This window comes from Homarus americanus, unplaced genomic scaffold (assembly GCF_018991925.1).
Source record: "Homarus americanus isolate GMGI-L3 unplaced genomic scaffold, GMGI_Hamer_2.0 scaffold56333, whole genome shotgun sequence".
Classification (NCBI taxonomy): domain Eukaryota; kingdom Metazoa; phylum Arthropoda; class Malacostraca; order Decapoda; family Nephropidae; genus Homarus; species Homarus americanus.
Window position 1 is genome coordinate 10,157,306 of NW_024734940.1, and position 22,476 is coordinate 10,179,781.

The 22,476-nt window shown below is 44.5% G+C and overlaps 1 long non-coding RNA gene across 1 annotated transcript in view; it reads right to left on the bottom strand.

The window, feature by feature from the left end:
- LOC121870630 overlaps nucleotides 1-22,476 on the bottom strand; it is a 139,827-nt gene that overhangs the window by 110,838 nt on the left and 6,513 nt on the right. The window contains exon 2 of the long non-coding RNA XR_006089736.1: nucleotides 7,569-7,607. This is a non-coding gene — a long non-coding RNA (uncharacterized LOC121870630). The remainder of the gene's footprint in view (nucleotides 1-7,568; nucleotides 7,608-22,476) is intronic.

Consider the following 22,476-nt stretch of genomic DNA (forward strand, 5'->3'; position numbering starts at 1 on the left):
TCACTGCGTCTCGGGGTTTTTCTCTCTCTCAAGACACATTAATGATGACAATGATGACAATTTAGTTTTCTTATATATATATATATATATATATTATATAATTTTCATGTATTTACAAGTGTGAGGAAATAAGTACCGACAATAAGATCATAAAACCGAAAGTGTGTTGTGTGAGGCAAGTAGAGCAGTGTGAGGCAAGTAGAGCAGTGTGAGGCAAGTAGAGCAGTGTGAGGCAAGTAGAGCAGTGTGAGGCAAGTAGAGCAGTGCGAGGCAAGTAGAGCAGTGTGAGGCAAGTAGAGCAGTGTGAGGCAAGTAGAGCAGTGTGAGGCAAGTAGAGCAGTGTGAGGCAAGTAGAGCAGTGTGAGGCAAGTAGAGCAGTGTGAGGACCTGGCCAGTGTGTAGTTGAGGTGGACGAAGAAGGCGCCATGGCTACCTACACTTATCACCTGATCACAGACTCATCCACCAATCACAGACTCATCCACCAATCACAGACTAACACACATACAATAACGAAACACAACTTGGGACTCAACAAACAACGTGTATTTCCTCTCACCAATGACAAACCAGCTCTCTCATCTTCCTTTACCAACACTGACAAACTTAATCTAAATCTGACATTTCTTTCACGTGTATACCGTCATAGGCTGTGTTGTTGTGAGTACGAGGTGAAGCAGATGACCCTACACTTATCAGCGAGAACCGTCTATGATTGGTTGTCCCCCCAGACGTGATAAGAAAACTAAAACGAAGGACGATAATTGATTCACCTCATCATGTGACTTGACACTTTTTTTCAGATGGGGTTCATTAATATCTTCAACATCCGTCTTGGGGGGGGGGGGGAAGACCTATAAGAACTTCAACCTGTGTTATTATTAATATATTTTTTGGTCTTAATGCTATATTCTTGGTGAGGAATAATTGGTGACATGTTTGAGTTAATTAGTGAGGAAATAATACACCCATGAGAATGTTGGGTCGTCTTTACCAGCCAGAGTATGATGGTACTGTACACCACTATACCAGCCCCACCGCCCCCAGCCTTGGAGAGACGCACTGCCAGGATAACATGAGGCGGGCCAGGGATCTTTAGTTGAGTTTCACTAGGATGCGAGAGGAGGGTACATTATAATCCACACTAACTACTATAGACGACTTTCTGTACACCCTCCACAGCCTACACCCAAGACTCTCCACTACACTGCACTACACTACACTCCACAATGGCTTCTTTCGTGCCGGGTGCCATTGTCAGCGCGTGTGTGTGTGTGCGTGCTCTATTGATGTGCGTCTTCCCACCATTATCATATTATGCTAATGTCCAAAGTACTCCTTGGTGTGTCACGGCTGCTTTGGGGAAGCCTTAATGATTTGTTTGTGAGGTCTGGAGTCTGCCAGGTCGCCCCGCTCACCCCTCTCTAAGTGGATTGCTGGGAAAACTAACAAGTCTCAATTTCGTGGGTGTTGTTGAAATGCGTTCTATGGCTCAGACCACCACACGGTTAGTGGGAGTCAAATCTGCATAACTTTTATATTCTCAGGACGTGCTTACCGAAATAACAAAGGCAAGATATTCACTTATTATATTATTATTATTATTAATTTACGAGCAGAATGACCCAACTTCGCACGGGTTAGGTATATACTGTAGTAGTTTGCTCTCCCTGGGTGGGTGGTGGAGGGGCAGACAGGTGTGTGTGTGGATGATGGAGGGGCACCTTGTCATTTCCTGCCAGGTGTCCGCCACCGTCACACCTGACTCTTACATCAGACACTAAATTATTACACATTGTCTTACACTAAACTAAATAGCTACCTCATCAACGTTAACTTTTCTCTTCTTCTTCAAACATAACAGTATTTGGTGAGATGCATTACATAACATTACACATCTGAAGAATAAAAAGGTATATTATCTTATGACTATATACAGTACGTATCTCCTCAGCACTACACTACCATGAGAAGTGAAAATAGGTCCTGGCACCCCATTAGGACCAGTGGTAATACAACACACAATAAACTAAACATTTTAAGGAATATAAGAAAACGATGAGGCTGGCACTGCACTCGACCGTCTCCACTTCACCAACTGTAAAGATCTCTTAACAATTCACAGCTGAGTGCACTGTAGGTCTCAACGAAGCGAACAAGCATTCCTGTATCGCTGTATCCAGATAATAATGCAATGTTTTAGGCAGTTGTTATCCACTAGTATCCAAGTCTCAATTAACTTTTGACTAGAAAGCTGTGTATAATTTGCCAATGTACAAAACTATAATTAATCTCGCCAGACACTAACCACACCAACCGCACTAACCAACCACCTTAACCTAACTTAACAATTTCAGGTTATGTTTGCATTCCATGTTGTACGTCATGGCTCTGTACCCCTGTGTAAGTAACCAAACTGTCCTGGTGGATACGGTATGTGACACATTTAACGCCAGCAAAAAAAAAATGAAAACCGACACCCCCCCGTATGTTACACTTAATAAATAACATAATGAACGATACAACACGGTAACACACGGTAACACACGGTAACACACGTATGATAAAGTAAATAACGAAACCTACAATAAGCTAATTGTATCACACCTGGTTTATAAACAATATGAATGAGCTAAATACAGTTCATATAACGGAGGCATAATGAGACAAGAGTGATGACACTATCTTGGTGGCATTTAATTGTGTCTTGGCTGTGAACGAGTGCAGGGGTGGGGGAAGGAAAGGGAAGGGGTAAGGGAGTGGGAGGGGGGATGGGAGGGAGATGGGAGAGGAGGTGAGACATTAATGAGTCAGATAGGTAATGGGAGATAAGAAATAGTGAATAAAGTGGCACAGGAGAAATGAAGAATAGGTGTAGCGATTGTGTGTGTGTGTAGTTTATACTTGAGAGTGAACACACAAACACACACACAAAGTCAGCAGTGGTAGAGGAGGGTGGCGTCACACTGCTGCCGTCACCCTTCCCCGTCTCTCCGTCACCACACACCCACAGACGCTACGCTCTAGTAAACAAAGCCGCCCCAATGTTCCGTAATGTTGGTTCATATGCGAGAATACTTACCCAGTTTTACCACACCCAGCTTTAAAGCCTCACACAACCTTCCAGCTTTAAAATAATCTCCACTGAAAACCTTCGAAACATGAGTTCCAGAGCTTGAAAATAGAGCTAAAATATTTGGTTTCTAAGTGCGATAATGAAGCTCCGAAATGACTATAAAAATACTTTGTCTTACTTGGACCAGAATAAACACACACGACGAAGCTTTTGAAATGAGCAACAAAGCTTTGAAACTGTAAGTGAAACTGAGAGGAAATTGAACACAAACTTAATTAAACTACCTTTTGTTTCTGTTGTTCAACCTGGTGAGCGTGACCCCGTGAACCTGGTGAGCGTGAGGAGAGGGGGGAGAACGTACAGGTGAGCGTGGGGAGGTGCAGGTGAGCGTGGGGAGGTGCAGGTGAGCGTGGGGAGGTACAGGTGAGCGTGGGGCGGTACAGTACAGGTAAACATGGGCGCCACATCAGACAGCCACCCATCTGATAATCTCCACCCTCCATAACACACCATCCATGACCCGGAGGTGTGTAGCGGCACACCCTCAGCCCACCAGAGACAACACTACACTCCACACCTGTTAACCAGTCCTAAAAACACACACACACACACACACCTGTTGTTTAAATGTTGGCATAATGGTGTTAAAGTGTCATGTTTGATGTGTGAATGAATAATTACTGTCGTGCAGAGTGAAGATCCAGTGTTAAGTTATTATGCCGTGTTATAATTACGCCTCCTCTCCCTCCTCCTTTTCCACCTCCCATTTCTCTTCCTCTCCATCCTCTTCTTCTTTCTCCTCCACCTCCTCCTCCTTAGTTAAATGAAATATTAGTCCAGGTGTTGTGGCTGATTTTATAAATATGTGTGAATGTGTTACACTTTGTCCTGACATGAGCCAGATTTTGCTTCATGGTTTAATCCTTCGAGGAGGATGGTTTAACCCTTTGTAGAAGAAGATGGTTTAAGGACATTTTAACCCTTTGAGTAAGATGGTTTAACACCTTGAGAATAATAATTTAAAAGTTTAACACCACTGAAGTTGATAGGTTGATCTTTTCGTCCTCAGGGGGTTAAAATGAGTCTGTAAATATGTTTCTCGGGTGTCAAGACGCGAGAGCTGTACCGCAGACAACACTCAGCAGCATCAAAAATGTAAAATGTATACTTCTAACCTTCACGCAAAATAAACTGTTTCTCTTTTAATTGCAGGTGAGCGTGGAGACCAACAGGTGAGCGTGGGGACCAACAGGTGAGCGTGGGAGCCTACAAGTGAACGTGGGGACTAACAGGTGAGCGTGGGGATCAACAGGTGAGCGTGGGGACCAACAGGTGAGCGTGAGGACATTCAGGTGAGCATTACGTAGGTGACCTGAAAAGAGGCGACCCTGACACAATTTCCGCCCAAGTGACCAAACCCTCCCCTTTCCGGACGTCAGTAATGGTTGGTCCTGATCACCCAGGTGTAGACAGGGGGAAGTGGTGGGAGACCGGGGGGTATAAGGAGAAGAGGGCAAGGTAGAGAGTTAGGGAAAAGGGAAAAAAGGAGGGTGGGGGGAAAAGAGGGTGGTAGGGAAAAAAGGACGGTAGGGAAGAAGAGGAGGGTGGGAAAAAAGAGGAGGGTGGGAAGAAGAGGAGGGTGGGAAAAAAGAGGAGGGTGGGAAAAAAGAGGAGGATGGGAAAAAAGAGGACGGTGGGGGAAGAAGAGGAGGGTGGGAAAAAAGAGGAGGGTGGGAAAAAAGAGGAGGATGGGAAAAAAGAGGACGGTGGGGGAAAATAGGAGGGTGGGAAAAAATGAATACCTGTACAACAATGAGTCAACACACTCACACCGTATAATGAATATGAGGCTTACTTATGATGACAAATACATGAGGACTGGGACCCATTAGAACTGTGGCCCATTCTAAGGACCCATTAGAACCAAGACCCATTAGAACTGGGGACCATTTTAAGGACCCATTGGAACCGGGGCTCATTAGGACCAGGAACCTATGTAACCTTCCAACCAATCCAAGTGAGTCATTAAGTGCTCGCTACAACCTCTTAAAATTCTCAGGATTGTCTTGGTCTTATGAACACGTCATCCTGGGTTAAGAAACAGGTAGTAAATACAGCAATAAATATAATGTGTAGGATGAAACCTGGCTCTTAGTGTATGTGACTGTGTGTGTGTGTGTGTGTGTGTGTGAGAGAGAGAGAGAGAGAGAGAGAGAGAGAGAATAATGGTGGTGGTTTTAGAGGTTAAAGTTGTGGTTTTCGTGAATATGCATAAGCTTGAACACACACACACACACACACACACACACACACACACACACACACACACACACACACACACACACACACACACCACCCTCGTCAAACGTTCAACACCTTGTTATCAGTAATTCATCCAGGAGTGAGCGGTAACATGGCCTTGTTTTTATACCGTGTTTCATTATTAACTGTGTGTCACCTGCTGTGGCACTGTGTGAGTGTCCGCGGAGAGGAGAGAGGGAGTGGTCCTGACACTCTTGGAGGAGAGAGGGAAGGGAGCTGACACTCTTAGGGGAGGGAGGGGCTGTTGCTCTTTGGGGGAGGGGGAGGGCTGACACTCTTGGAGGAGGAATTTGTTGCTCTTAGTGGAGAGAGGGAGGGCTGACACTCTTAGTGGAGAGGAGGAGGGGCTGACACTCTTGGTGGAGAGAGAGGAGCTGGCACTCTTGGGGAGGGGAGGGAAGGGAGCTGTGCTCTTTGGAGAGGGAGGGAGGCTGACACTCTTAGTGGAGAGGGAGGGCTGACACTCTTGGGGGGAGGAGGGAGGGCCTTTGACACTCTTGGGGGGAGGGAGGAGGGCTGACACTCTTGGTGGAGAGGAGGGCTGACGCACTCTTGGGGGAGGGAGGGAAGGGAGCTGACACTCTTTGGGGGAGGAGGGAGGGAGGGGCGCTGACGCTCTTAGTGGAGAGAGGAGCTGACACTCTTAGAGGAGGGAGGAAGGAAAGAGCATCGTCTTTGCTGGAGGAGGACACACAACCCTTGCCGTCACCCTCTGCCTGTCACTGATCAGGGGTGGTAGGGGCGCAACAATGGTAGCAATGTCAAAGTAGGCTGGACCAGCGTGGTGGTCATGAAGTGTGAGGATGGCCCTGGACCAGCGATGTGGCCATGATGTGTGAGGGTGGCCCTGAACTAGTGTGAAGGCCATGAGGTATGAGGGTGGCCCTGGACCATTGTGGTGGCCATGAGGTGTGAGGATGGCCCTGTGACCAGCGTGGTGGCCATGAGGTATGAGGGCGGCCCTGGATCAGCGTGGCGTGTGGCCTCGCATGGCGGGACACGTTACCTTAATTATCCTTCCCATCACTACTACCAGTCTATAACGGCTCTCTCCCGTCTGTGTGTGTCTGTCTGTTGATACGTGTGTGTGTGTGTGTGTGTGTGTGTGTGTGTGTGTGTGTATCATACATAAGATAAAAGGTTAAAAATAAGAACATTTCAAGAGCTCTTTTTAAAATAACATTTCGTCTTCTTACTTCTTCTCGGGATCCCTGTGGGGCTACCTGGAGCTCCTTCGCGTATTCATCATTTTAAAATATTTACTTGGAAAAAAAAATTAACATTAAAAAAAAATCCTGCACATGTTAAAGTATTCAAAACACTCACTCTCACACACTGACACACTCACCACCATATCTGAGCCTCCACCAGTCACTCTCACTCAGCCATGGTAGTACCTGACGCGGTATATCCAACCTAAGGCGTCAAAAAGTGTTATGTTAAGGTCACACATTTACAGGCAGCGAGTGGGCCGTGTGGAAGGTGAAGGCGTCATACGAGTATATATATCATTATTTACCAAACCAGTGATTTGGAGCTTTTATTGACGAATTTATCTCCCACTTCTGTGTATTGTGAACCTTGGTCTACAGTCTGTGTCAGTGGTGGCCTGAGGGAAGGGCAAATCGGGCGACCCCGCGGGACCCTGCACTTAAAGGGTCACAAAAGCTTGCAAATTTTTATGGGTGAAGAGTTAATATGGGTTTAACTGTCCCCTAAAGAAACCATTAATCTTTTTCTAAAGTTTTTAACGTTTTTTATCCTAAAGTTTTATATCCGTAAAAAGTTACATTTCGTGAGAGAACCACCTCTGTTTAAACATATCATTGATTCATCAGTAACTGGCTGTCACCTTGTGTTTCATCACCAGTATTGTGTTGTTCCTCTTGTCTTGTGGTGTACAGTTTAAATCCGCTGATGACAGTATTTGTTGTTCGTTGTAATGACTTGTGTAGTGTTCATATATTGTGTAATAGTCTCCACTCTATTCGCCATAAGAATTAGTTACATTTAATGCATTCCGATATTTTCATTGCAGTTTAATGGATGGTGTAAAATGAAATGTAATTCAGAAATGCCCGACCACAGGTCATCACATGTTAACATTTAAGGTCTCCCAAATGACTCTATACGGAAAACTGTGTAAACAAACTTGTACTGCCTCACCAACCTTCATTATGAACGTGTGTGTGGACAAAGTTGACTGCCTCTGAAAAAGAAAATCATAATTACTCGCGAGTTTTGACGTACCAACACAAAACACCGTCCAGGACATGATACCAGGACATTAATACAGAAATGAAGGAAATAACGGGAAAGATTAAAGAGAAGAAAACAAGAACAAAGCATAATACATATTCAGTAAATAATAATAATAATAATAATAATAATAATAATAATAATAATAATAATAATAATAATAACAATAATAATAATAATAATAATAATAATAATAATATATAATAATAATAATAATAAATATAACTAACATCTCAACAGAACTACAGTAGCCGGTGTAAAGGTGTGCCAACATAAAAATCTTTTCTTCCGTGACAGAACAAGTGACATTAATTTTTTCTCTGCCAGAGTGCGAGTTGGTGAGCAAGTGACCAATAATCTAACACCTCATGATAATTTACATATATTAAATAATAGTAATTGATCGTAACTCTCTCTCTCTCTCTCTCTCTCTCAGTGACCAATAAATTTTCAAAAAGTTTGGTCATGTTAGGAGGGTCACACAAGGCCACCTACGATTATGCTGTTCCGTCGAAGCTCTCGCCTAAAGCACGTCTTGCGTATTCTTAACATTATGGTCCATATTTTAATCGAGCATGAACCTCCACGCTAAGTCCTCCTGAAGCGAGTAATTTTTTTTTTCACTTTGTTACCGCTTTCTGTGTGTTGGAATTAGTGCCCGAAAGGTTAAGGCAAGTTAGCTCCACCGAGAAATATCCTGAAACAGTAAACTCAAAATAATGTAAACTAAAGATGGTGGTACGGTGTAATTAATGTTATACAGTGTGAATAATGTAGAATCACAACTACATGATGAAACGTATATAAAAGAAATTTTCTATCATTTATTCTAAGTATGTGCCGAGTCACCTGAAAGTAAAAGTCAACTGAAAGTCTTTAAACCGACCCACTGCTATACTCGTCGACATGTATCGGTGTATTTGTTTATGTCAGAAACCGTATTTAGACCAAAGGTTACAGGTGAGCTTTGTTTGGTCTGGTGGTCCTATTTTTATTAATCATTTTCACACTACAGTAATATTTGTCTTCCTCCTGCACTAAATTTATATATTTCGTGTATTGAAAAGAAAACATATAAATAAGATTCAAGAGAAAAAAATATCCAGAGTAAAACGGGAACTATTTTCTTTGATTTTCATCAAATTTGGAGCGATATGTAAAGTGGAGAAAATATTTTTTTTATGAAATGGAAAAATTTTGTTGTTTTTTTTCATTAAGTAAAAAAAATCATTCATGTCTTTGTGACACAATTTACAAAACAATACTTAAAAAGAAAACTTTCACTACACTGCATTGTTAAGAATTTAGTTAGCCAAGGCAGTACAGTACCATTTTCTCACAAACAAGAGTAAAGTTGTTTGTACATTTGTTTATTGATTTGTTTGCACAGGGCTGCCAACGCTCACGAAACAAGGGGGTCAGGTGGACTTTGCACAACATCAGGTGGGAGTTGCTCGTCGCGACACTCTGTTATTTATGAAACCCTTGAGGGTTTATCGGGCGACCTTCACCAAACATGGGGACTGGGAGTGTTTGTTCCTAAAGTTCAAATCTGATAGAACGTAAAGTCAACCAGGCACAGAGACAGACCCGCTGACATGAGGACATAAAACCGATATGTCCCTTTCACTCCACAAAAATGGGTCACACAGACTCATGAACAAGTGGATGCATCAACGCGGCAAGAATGGGTGTTCAGTCTTCATGACGCTCACAGGTGGTGACGTACAAGCAGAGGCGTCCGTGCATGACTCGTGGCAGAGTACTGTACGTGTGCATGAATGTGGGTCGATGGAGGGGATGACCAGGAGTGTGTAAATTCTGTGATGTGTGGTGGTGCTCTATGGTGTTGCTGTGTGGTGTATGGTTGTGCTGTCATAGTGTGGCGTGTGGTGGTGTTGTGTGGTATGTGGTGGTGCTGTGTGGAGTGTGGTGGTGTTGCATGGTGTTTGGCAGTATTATGTGGAGCGGGAATGTTTCGCTTCCTGAATGTAGGTTGGCGAGAGATACTTGTGTGGGGTGTGCTGTGGAGTATGGAGGTGCTCAGTGAAGTGGAGGTATACATCTCGGCCTTAATGTAGGTCGTTTGGAAGTATTCTGTGGAGAGTGACAAAGCAGTATGCCGTTTTTGAGGTCTGGGGAGAAGTGATGTGTCATTCAGGGACCTCCATGTAACTGGTCGCGTGAGCGAGTATATGGAGAGGCGTCGATGAATATATCAAATCAAGTGGTCGACTACGTGCGACTTCGATTGGATCCGAGGGTCAAACGGTCGACTAGAAAAGAACTTCACCGAGTTTTAAAAGTCGAGTGAACGTCTACAGAAAAATGGGACGTCGAGCGGTGTAAAAGTTGAGTGGATGGCTATGAAAGCAGGTTGACGAGTATAGGGGATCGAATCGATTGTAACAAAGACACATCGCCAGGGGAAATAGGTCGAATTGAAGACTACAAACGGACGTGGGAGGGAATAAACAGTCGAATGCGTGAATAATACGACATCGACGGGCTCAGTGGATCGAGTTAAAGACAACATCGGGGAGGCGTCGACGGGTGCAAAGAGGATGGTGAGTGGATGACGTCAGGAGGCGTGGAGGGAGGAAACGGCGACATGGAGTGGTATATGGATGTTGATGACGTTGGCATTGAAGAGTGACGTAGCCAAGGAGGTCAAGAGAGGTATACAAGAGACCAGTGGCGAGCGGCGAGGGGCTACCAATGTTAGTTAACGAGTGGCGAATTACGTATGACGAGACACTGCTAAAAACATGAGGCATTAAATAAAAAAAAACAATAAACAAGAAAAAATAAACAATAAGCAATTATACGGAAGAAGGACATAATTAAACACCAAGAAAGAAAGAAAGAAAGAAAGAAAGAACAACAACAGAAGGAGGGGGTGAAGGGGAGTGAGGGATGCTGATAACGTGGGACCCGAAGCACTGTAGAAGCAACAGAAGGGCGACGAGTTTCCGGGTTCCCACGTGGCCTCCGTCGGCGCCACCACCAGCCCACACCAAACCCAGGGGGGGGGCTCCACACCTGCACATTCCCCCTTCCACACCTGCACATCATCACGTACCACACCTGCACCTAAATACATCTTTGCAGAGGCTTACAAGTGACACGATACTGATTTCGGAGCGTGTGTGTGTGTGTGTGCGTGTGTGTGTGTGCGTTGAAATATCAGTCTCAATAATCAGAAATAGACAGACACGGGTCAACTGGTTTTACTAACAGTTATCATGACCTGTGACCCCAATAGAGGACATGCGAACCAAGTTTCAAGCTGATCCATCTAAGCTGTGAGGCAAGTTCCTGGGTCACGCACACACACACACATTGAGGAGAGGGTGTTTGGTCGACAGTAACCGACAGTAAAATTTCAATTTCTATGTAATAACTGATAATGCAGTTTCCACAAGACTCCACACACCTCACAGCCCACACTACCACACACACTCCTCAGCCCACACTACCACACACACACACCTCAGCCTACCACACACACACCTCCAGGCCCCACACTACCACACACACCTCCTGGCCCACCACACACACACAGCCCCACACTGCCACACACACTCACAGCCCCACACCACACACACACTCCTCACAGCCCCACACTACCACACACACACCTTACACCACACACACCTCACACTACTAGGGATGTATGGAGGGAATTAAGGATGCAATAAGGTAGAGAAGAAAAGAGGAGAGGTGTATGGTAGAGACGAGGAGGAGGAGGAGGGTGATACTAGGTGGAAGAGAGGTGGAGTAGTGACTGTGTTGGTGACAATAATTCATGTCATGTCTGCTTTGAACTGGATGTTGTGGGAGGGAAACTGATGGTGGGAGTGTGTGTGTGTGTGTGTGTTTTAATCAGGTCTGACCAGCGACTGACGTGATCATTCTAGCAACCTTTATCAACATGTTATGACTAACGAGAGCCCCAGAAGGATATACACATACACACACACACACACACCAATAAATATAATCTGCTTTGTGAGTTTCAAAGGTCGCTGCCGACACCACTAGTTCCTGACAGCCTTTAAATTGACATTATCTTCCCACCTACCTCACACACCCACCTGCCTCACACACCCACCTGCCTCACACACCCACCTGCCTCACACACCCACCTGCCTCACACACCCACCTGCCTCACACACCCTCCTGCCTCACACACCCACCTGCCTCACACACCCACCTACCTCACACACCCACCTTCCTCACACACCCACCTGCCTCACACCTGCCTCCACACCCACCCACCTCCACACCCACCCTACCTCCACACACCCACCTGCCTCACACCCACCTGCCTCCACACCACCTACCTCACACACCCACCTACCTCACACACCCACCTGCCTCCACACACCCCTACCTCACACACCCACCTGCCTCACACACCCACCTGCCTCACACACCCTCCTGCCTCACACACCCACCTGCCTCACACACCCACCTACCTCACACACCCACCTTCCTCACACACCCACCTGCCTCACACAATCACCAGATGTTTATAGATGCTCAGTAACGCAAAAATAATCCTGTAAACCCATGGCCACATATACACCATACTCCTTAATGTTCACGTAATTACTCGTGTACCGCTTCCTTTCTCTCTCGTCTACCATCTCCCTTACATTAACGTATCATAATTTACACTTCAAGATATAATCATACACAGTTTATACAGAATCTCCGGTTTGTCTGTGGAGGTAATTGTGGATGCTGTGTGTATGTGGCCATTAATCGTCTCTCACGTAGGAGGGGACAAACCAACTCACTGAGGTTTATAACGAGGCGGAGGGACAACCTGTTCTGACGGACGTAGAAATCATTTTTTTGGGGGGGGACGTGTGGCAACCAAGCGTGAAGTTAGGGCTCCAGTACCGTACACTTACAAGGTTAATGAATTAAATTACACAACAGAAAAAATAAATTGATAAGTGCAGAAGTTCTGGGCATTACGAGAAGTGGTCGTGAGTTTAGTCTTTGAGATCTGGAGCAGCTCTTGTACCGTAATGGTTTTGTTTACACTTGTGTCTACTGTAATTTTATCTCCACCTTCCTACAAACAGGGTGATTATCTCCAGGTTGATGTTCCAAAGAGTTTTATATAAGAGTGGATCACATTTAAGAAAGGTAATAAGTTTATCGTACGTCCATCAGGTGAGGTGAGGTGCCTGAGTATTGCCTGTGGGCCTAAGTATCTTATAACAGTGGACTACATTCAAGTAAGATACCTGACATACTGGCTCTAGGAGGAATACACAACCCTTAGTGAATTAATATTTGGAGAGTTCTGTATACCACGATCCAGTTGTACAGAGGAGAGACCTTTGCCTTATAAAGTCTAAGAGAGAGATAAAGTCCCTGTTTGGGTTATAAAGCCAAATGTAAAGTGTAAGACGGTGAAATAACCCCAAAATGTTGTGTAGTGAAGGTAGTTAGACTTGACCGACGCCATGATACGTTAATGTACTCACAGATTTTCATCAAACACACACACACAACTGGAGCTCAAGAACTTTTATTATTCACTTGGCTGTCTGGTTTCTTCATGTTCAAAGTATCAGAAAATGTCTATATTCGCTCAGAAAGGAAAAGGTGAACTGAGGTTTACAGGGAGAAGGGCCGCGGAGCCTCACGATGCCCGCCAAACTCAGTCCGTCTACTTCCGCTACTTTGCTCAGGGTTTTTCCTTCCGTAATCATGGGTAAAAGGTCTGGATACAGCCACCAAGGACATCTGACTTACAGACGATGATGGTTGGAGGATAATATACCAACGCGACCAAGGTTGAGGCTATAAAATAAACAATGGCTACTGGACGGTTGGCAGAGCAAACATTGATCATGAAATACTACAGGAGGCGACCTTCGTCCGTTCCGCACTACTGAACTTGGTGAGCGCCATCTGCTGGCCTGGATGTTTACCATAGTTTCATTAAATACGACTGCTCACTACTTGTGAACTCAGGAGTTATTACTGTAAACATAAGGCAGGTGCTACGAGAGCGGGAGAGTGGTAGTGGTCGGGTAAGATCTGTCAGGGTTAGGCTTCATCTCTCCTACTACTGTCAGTAATATAAACCTAGTTTATGTAACTACTGCTGTGGATGTTTCCAATTATAGTGAGACACTTCAAATTTTTCTCTCTCTTAGCCAAAAAGAATTATAGTGTTGCTGTGTGTTTGTATAATGGTAATACAGTAATAAAGTCAGTATTAATTCATGTTTAGAAATAAAAGCAGCAAAACGCTGTAAATACTCGTATAGTAAAATGGACATACTGTATGTAGTACATAAGATATCCGACATAGAAAGAGAAGGAGGGTTAAATATATATTCTTTGAGCTGTCTAGTTCTGGAGGCTGTTCAGTGTGTTCTGGAGGACACTGTACTGAGGAGAGCTGCTGCCAATATTGTTACCAGTAGGGAAGTCAGTACATTACAGACTATACATTTCCCCCAACGTTCATGAAGATGATGCAGAAAAGCGACCTTCCAAATGTCCCATCCTAGTGCCCTGAGGAACACCACAAGTAAGTGATTGAAAGATAGAGATGTTCCCCTGGAGGGCACAGCATGTTGGCGTCAACTAAGGTAGTTTGTAAGTCATGAAGAGAGGCTTCTCCGGATCTCAAGGTTTATGGCTTTGTTAATGACTGTCTTGTGGCTGACGAAGTCAAACGTCTTGGTGAAGTCTACCAAGGTGAGAGCCACAGTGGTCTTACGCTTCTCTGGGATGATAAAGTAAATGGTGGAGGAGTTCTTGATATCAAATTGCTGGGGAAACTTGGTGGAACCTAGGTTTATATATGTGTGTAATCAAACTTTGTTCCCTAAAACGATCAGTTTGTAAAATGAACTCCACCAGTTTTCAAAACAATTTGACACAACTCGGTAGAGCAGGTGTACATGGATGGGTGTTGTACAGTATCTTAAACAAGTATGCCAGGATGGGTACGATGTCTTCCGAAATGCTACATGCAACTCGTGATGTCCCGGGAGGGTTGGTATGCGTGGCTCTGTGACATACTGATTCTACTACTTTGGTAACCGAACATCATATTATTTACCCCGAAATAAATATACATTGTCTCACACAGCCACCTGCCCCACACACCCACCTGCCCCACACACCCACCTGCCCACACACCCACCCACACCCACCTACCCCACACACCCACCTGCCCCACACATCCACCTGCCTCCACACCTGCCCCATACACCCACCTGCCCCACACCCACCTGCCCCACACACCCACCTGCCCCACACACCCACCTGCCCCACACACCCACACATCCACCTGCCCATACACCCACCTGCCCCACACACCCACCTGCCCCACACACCCACCTGCCCCACACACCCACCTGCCCCACACACCCACCTGCCCCACACACCCACCTGCCCCATACATCCACCTGCCTCATACACCCACCTGCCACACCAAAGTAAATGCATGTCCCAACATCTACCGTCCGTGATCTCATGTTTCACACAGTGTGGATAGATACCTTTTTGAGATACTGTATAGGTGTGCCGAGACGGATCTGTTCAGCGCCGGGGACATGTTTACAGACGACTACAATACAACAAGGCGGAGTGTGTTACTGCAGAGCGGCTGAATTAAATATAGCTATGCTGTGTTATCTTACATGAAGGTTTTCTAAAAAGACGAGGCTTTATTGGTATTATGTTAACATGACACACACACACACACACACACACACACACACACACACACACACACACACACACACACACACACACACACACACACACACACACACACACACCACAACAAATCACCTCGGAAACACGGAACCATTGGTAATTAAACGAAGTGTACTCATTATAACATCAGTGTCATATTATCTAAATAAAAACTTAACGTTGCTTAAATCCGGTTGCGTTATATACTTATGTTTTTATATGAACTCGATCACAAGAACAATGGGGGGGGGGGCAGTTAACGGCGAGTGATGCAGGAATCTTGCCTTAACAAATGGATCAAGACAATGTTGTTACCTGAGTTACCGCTTCATTACAGCTCCTACCTGACTCAGACGTCACTTCTCCGGGACACCAAAGGACTACTACAGTCTCTCTTTGTTGTCACTCGGAATCAAGTATGACGAACACACAGGGACGACAGAATTATACCAGTTTGTAATGGTGGCACCTTTGTTGGTGAGGTCTGAGGTGGCTCGAGGTTGATTACATCCGCAGGTTATTGTATTAGTAAAGGTATATACAGTACCACCATTATGATAATTCTTAACAAATATGAAGACTGTCAGAGTATTTTAATTAACAACATTCTAACTCACTATACCAATCAACCACCGGTTTTATCGCAATGGCTGCTGGCAGACAGTCGCTAGTGACACACATCACCTACACTATTTTCTCACAATGTTTACTTAGATTTAAGTGATCCCAGCCACTAAGAATCTTCTGTGATTAACCGACGTTGTAGGATCTAACACTTTATAAACTGTTTACTCTCAACCCCTTCCCCGTAGACCTGTGTTCTGGGATCTTCAACATTTTCTTTGACTATCCAGACATACACGAGCTCTATAAATAGACTAACAGTTACACAGACACTAACGAGGCTACACTGCCATTACACGTAATGCCACACACACAGGATGTGAACGAAGTTATGTGTTCATAAATACCGTAACACATCCTTCCTACTCTCGCGTATAATATGACCATAAATCAACTTGAAGCTATGTGTGATAATGTACAGTACAGTATGTTGGCTGCTGAGGGAGGGGTGTCCACCTGGGCACATAATTACACAACTAGTTTTATTAGAGCAAATCTGTCCTAAACTAACTAAGTTTAGTCATTTTTCCGAGACTGGCCTAACCAAATAGTGTCGCATAATATGAGAAGAGATGTATTAAACGTACCATAACTTGTTTCTTTTGTGCTTATGATATGAAGTTGATGACAGTTCTATTAATTGATAAACATTTTCTATAACTCACAATGAAACACTCGGCCTGTGTTGAATATATTTATGGCTCTTCGTGGGTTATGGTTAATGCACATGAGAAATTTCAATGTTGTGGCCCACTATGATAAAGTATAGAGCCACTGAGATGGAGTCGAGCCACTCATGCGGGCCACTGAGATAAAGTAGGACCACCCAAGCGGGCCACTGAGATGGAGGACCACTCATACGGTCCACTCGCTAGCCCTGGTTGCCCGTCTACAGTGTCTTTAAATTTATGCTATGTTATAAGTTTGTTCAGTGTGTCTTGATAGTGCGCGCCGAGGCCATAGCTCTGGGTCCCCTTCAGATGAACGCCAGTAAACACGAGCGACATCTTCTGGTCGGTTACACACCAACACTGATGGATAAGAGGCGACGTATAGTACAGTACTGTTATCAGCTCACGCATGGGAATGGTTCTCAAACGAAACTGTTCAGCGCTACCGGCAACGAGACAGTAGCACACGTACCGTAACGCTACTATATAACAGGCCAGGACACAGTGTACAGCTGGAGAGGACTGCAATGTGTACAATGCCATCTTGTAACGCCGAATAATGCCGTAACTGCCATAAGCCTTACACCAATAGTACTACCATTGCGTCACGCCGATTACTGTATAGTTTTACATCCTGGACGTAACATACAAGATCTTGTACGTCACACTGCTGAGGTTCACACTGCACACTCCCCTGGTTGAGGTTACGGGTATGTGACTCAGTCTTCAACTTACAGTGTCAAGTTTAACAAACCGCGAAGGCGTTGTTTATGTCGACAGATGCGCCTTTCACTGTGTCATATTATCACCACGTCTTGAGCATATCGAGACAGTGTACGTGCTCATCAGCGTGACGCAACAGACTCGTCAGTGTCACGCCCACGACAGCGAAACAAAAATATGGGTACTTTTATCACGGAGGCAGGGAGCGTCACCCAGGTAACGAGGCCTGGAGTGTCGAGCGTGTACGAGCGTGACGGCTGCGTAATCCCAGTTGACGTCATGACCAAGTAGCCACTACCACTAGGCCGTCACGCCACGCCGTTATGCTACTCTGCCACACCAAATTTGCCTCTCGCACCTCATCTGGACACTTGAGGCCTTCATCTGCCTCCCCCCCCCCCCCCCCCTCCCCCATGTTGTCGCCCGAGCCATCATTTCCCAGGACGGTCATCAGCCTGTATTACCACAACAAAGTGATCCACATCAAGTTAGACACGGCTTATTGTGAGTTGTTTACGATACGCTAGATAAGGAGTCATCGGCCTCTATAACAACCAGTAGGAACTACCAAACCTCAATAAACTGAACCTGAAGTTAGTCACGGCTTATTATGATTGAAGTAGATTACGTTACAAAAGGTTTAATGTACAATATTCTACCATCGTAAGCCTAATACCTGACTTATATTAAGTGTTATTAACACTCTACACAAACTAAGGTAAATACTGTTACCTGAGGATACAACTTCACTTTACTTGTGAGTCAGATTATCGGTAAAGAGAAAAAATAAAATTAAGTAAAAGGTGTAGACTGTACAGTAGATAAATGCTTGTAACCGAGGTAGTGTAGCAGTATGGTTAATGTTAAGGACGGCGGCGCCACTAACTACCGGGTCACACACTGAGGCCGAAACTATAAATTTATTAAAGTTAAAAAAAAAGTAAAAAAATAAATAAATAAATAAAACCACTAATACACTGACGTCCTGAACAACAGTTACAAACTTTTATAGCCAGTTGTTTGGGACTGAGAGAGCGGCAAGTATCCTACTGAAGCTTGATTTATGTAGAGGTATTTATATTAGCATTTCCTTAGTGATGGACGAGTGACTGCCTCATCGTCGTCTTAGTCATTAGAAAATTCAATGTAATTTACCGGCTGATCTGGTCATTACCCCATAAAGCCTAGCTTGTGCTGCTTTCATCACGGGACGAGATAACGTCATGGTTCACCTGACTTTATTAGAGCACCACAATAAACCAGACAAGCCATGGACAGACGACACTCTAATGCCCAAATTTACATACAAAATTAGTTTACTTAATAGTGTTCAGGGTGTAAAACTTTGCTTATATATCCAGCTCTTCATTTACTTCTCTGACTTTACTCAACGCCATACATTCAAGGCTCTATAACTGTACAGGACATCTTGATCTGCCAAGTGCTTGTCCAGTATTATCTTAAAGGTCAAGTGTTTAGAGACGTGACCATCTTTTCAGTTAAGACATTTCGTAGGTTTAACAGTCGGCAGTAGTCTAAACAAGCCACGATCTTTACGAAGTGAGGCCTTCCCCATTAACCTATATTATTGTTAAGTGAGAAAGTAGAATGTCTTACTCCTGGTTTTGTTTTTTTGACCGAGTGAAAATAAAATGAGTTGGAAGTTTGTTTACATATGGAAATTGACCATAATAAGAGACAGGTAAACACCGTTATGGTCAGAAGATGCCGGAATGTAACTGTTTACACATCGTCTTACTGAATCGAAATCGGCCGATATGACCCATGTACTGCAGAAGATTGGTTTGAGGAGATGGACTTCCTGCGTCTCCTCCATCTGATAACCACGACACGAGGACAATATTCTAAGTGAAGATATATAAAAGTCCATTTCAGCAAAGTTCATTCCAGCATATTCCGTCCAATTCAGTATTAACCATAAGGAACTGTTATGTTTTGTTTTTCTACCCATCTAAATCCAGTTCAGTCCAAAAAGCAACATCAAGACGTTCAATTTAGCTTTATAATCATCCTCTTTGATACATGTCCACATCGATTCATTCCGGTATTCAACCACACCGGGTAAGTATCCACTCATCCATTTATCCCTAACAAGTTGCAAGACACCCATGCGAAATTGACAAGACAATATAAAATTACATAAAATACACAAATCAGCCTCACTATGTCGGAAACTTGCCTTGCGATGACAACACCTGACCGTTAATAATAGTCGGCGCTTTTAAATAATTCGACATGTTTATACAACAGAACAGATGCTCGTAATGATAATAATATGAATGTACGTTATGTCTGTAATGTAAATTTAACAATCTGACATCTAACAAACGAATCACCACCATCTTCAAAAAGGTCCTAAATCCTATTACGGTATTGGATAAATTATCACAAAATAGTAAAACTCCTTTCAGGCTAAAGCGAGTACTGTACCTATCGTAATTATTATCGTCTTCTTGTCAAACATCTTTTTTTTTTCCACTGGGGGGTGAAAGATTACGTGCGTGTGTGTAAGTGCGCAGTGTTATGTAAACATGTGAATATAACTGTCATTAGCACTACCGTGTTTGTCAGAGGTGGACACATGTATGGGGACTGGTGACGTGTTATCTTCTCTTGTTTCCAGGATCTTTTGTTATTCGCCTTTTCGACTAGTACTCACATTTTCCCCATTTCTAGTCCTTACACACCCTGTATATTTATTTTTATTTGACATCCTCTCACTACAAAGAACAAGGTCGTATTTCTCGTATTCACAGTGCATTACCAGGTGTGGGAGGAATGATGTGTTTTTATTTACCTGTAAAGTTAGCCAAGTGACACCTAATTCATCCTGTGCGTCCATCCACCCATACTCACGTTTCCCGTTTTTTATGATCGGTGTAACGGTGTAGCAATCAGGTCCTGTCGCCCACTCTCCTCTCTCGCCCCTCTAATGTTGATGTCGGTGAGAAAGTCCGCTGTCGGTACCGCTTGTAACCACTGAGTCTGGATTGAGAGAGAGCAGCTGCTGCTCTCTCATGATCCATATACAGGCAGCTGACGGCCCACAGAAACCACAAGAGAAATGCGAAAAAATACGTATCATTGTCCACCTTAATAACTTGTACGCAATCGAACTTCTTCGTGACAAATGAAGAGATCCTCCCAGTCATCCCAGCGAACATCTCAGCAACCCTTACATCAAGTAGCTTCCCTGTTTAAGTGTCAATTATAAATGTATAGCTTCATGAGTTATGAATAAGAAGAAAGCTTGAAGGTGGAGTTCGGGTGTTTGCCAAGGCTGACTCAAAAGAGATGTTAAATTATTTCTCTCGGTAAAACATTTAAAAACTTTCAGGAAACTTTAGATGGTGCGGTGGTGTCAACCTGTATGGCTGCCGTGGTGATGCGCGGCCTGATTAAGAAACGAGACGCCTTCAGCCACCCTCGCCGCCTCTGCTAGAAGCCGGAAGCTGGAATCTGTACTCACACAATTACCTCCCTATTTATCACAACTCTTCAGGTGTGAGGTACTGCGGACGATAAGCAAGCCTTTGTGAAATTAAATAACCGACCATCGCAGTCCCTAGTACTTTACCACAATCACAATTAGTCAGTGTTAAGTTAATGTGCAGCTTCTAGAGTAAAATAACCTGTTACATGAGTCATCAGTCGCCTCTATTTCGTCGTTACTTCCTGTGGAGTAGATCTGTCGACAATCTTCCGCCATTATCACACCGTTAATAACACAAGATTCTCTTCCTGAACTTCTGAAAGTTGTCTTTTGTGTAGACACTTACGAGTTAGTGAACAGTGTTCAATGACCCTGGAGTCCTGACGATGTAGCACTCAAGTAGATCATAAAACAACAATAACACAGACGCTGACTTCACAAACACTACATTACGGTTTTCTGTGAAGCCCAACGGCTACTAAACTAAACATCTGTCGGTAATAACTAATATGCGAGGGATGGTCATCACTTTCAAAATAAATTAAAAACTCTTGTGATTTAAGTTCATGTACCTGTGATTCATAGTAAGCAGTGATTTAATGCAATTCAGATTAACAGTTTAAACCAAATGAGTAGGCTAAAGTACCTAGTGAAGCCTAGTGAAGAGTGAGTCTAGGTGGCTCCTGGGGACACACCAGCCACTGCTGAAGACAAAGTGGGTGGCATACAACTCGGCAAATAGTTAAAGAGCCGTGATTATTATGTAAACACAGCCTTCAGAGCGGACGTTGGTGAAGACAACAATTGCCTCTCGGTACAACAGAAAACGGACCACTGCAACGAAATGGGTACCGATTTACGTAGCTGGAAGACAAACACTAATAGTGCAGGGATGAGCCACGCTGAATAACTATCTAATTCTATTCACTAATTCACCATCTCTTTCTCGCCGTTGGCGGAACAGAGAATACAGCAAAGGTGGTCATGTGCCCTTCCACCAGCGACACGTAAGGTGGTCATGTGCCCTTCCACCAGAGACACGTAAGGTGGTCATGTGCCCTTCCACCAGTGACACGTAAGGTGGTCATGTGCCCTTCCACCAGCGACACGTAAGGTGGTCATGTGCCCTTCCACCAGCGACACGTAAGGTGGTCATGTGCCCTTCCACCAGTGACACTTAAGGTGGTCATGTGCCCTTCCACCAGTGACACGTAAGGTGGTCATGTGCCCTTCCACCAGCGACACGTAAGGTGGTCATGTGCCCTTCCACCAGTGACACGTAAGGTGGTCATGTGCCCTTCCACCAGCGACACGTAAGGTGGTCATGTGCCCTTCCACCAGTCAACCAGAGACACGTAAGGTCACGTGCCCTTCCACCAGAGACCACGTGCCCTTCCACCAGAGACACGTAAGGTGGTCATGTGCCCCACACAGAGACACGTAAGGGTGCGTGCCCTTCCACCAGCGACACGTAAGGTGGTCACGTGCCCTTCCACCAGAGACACGTAAGGTGGTCATGTGCCTTCCACCAGAGACACGTAAGGTGGTCATGCGCCCTTCCACCAGCCCACCAGTACACGTAAGTGGTCATGTGACACGTAAGG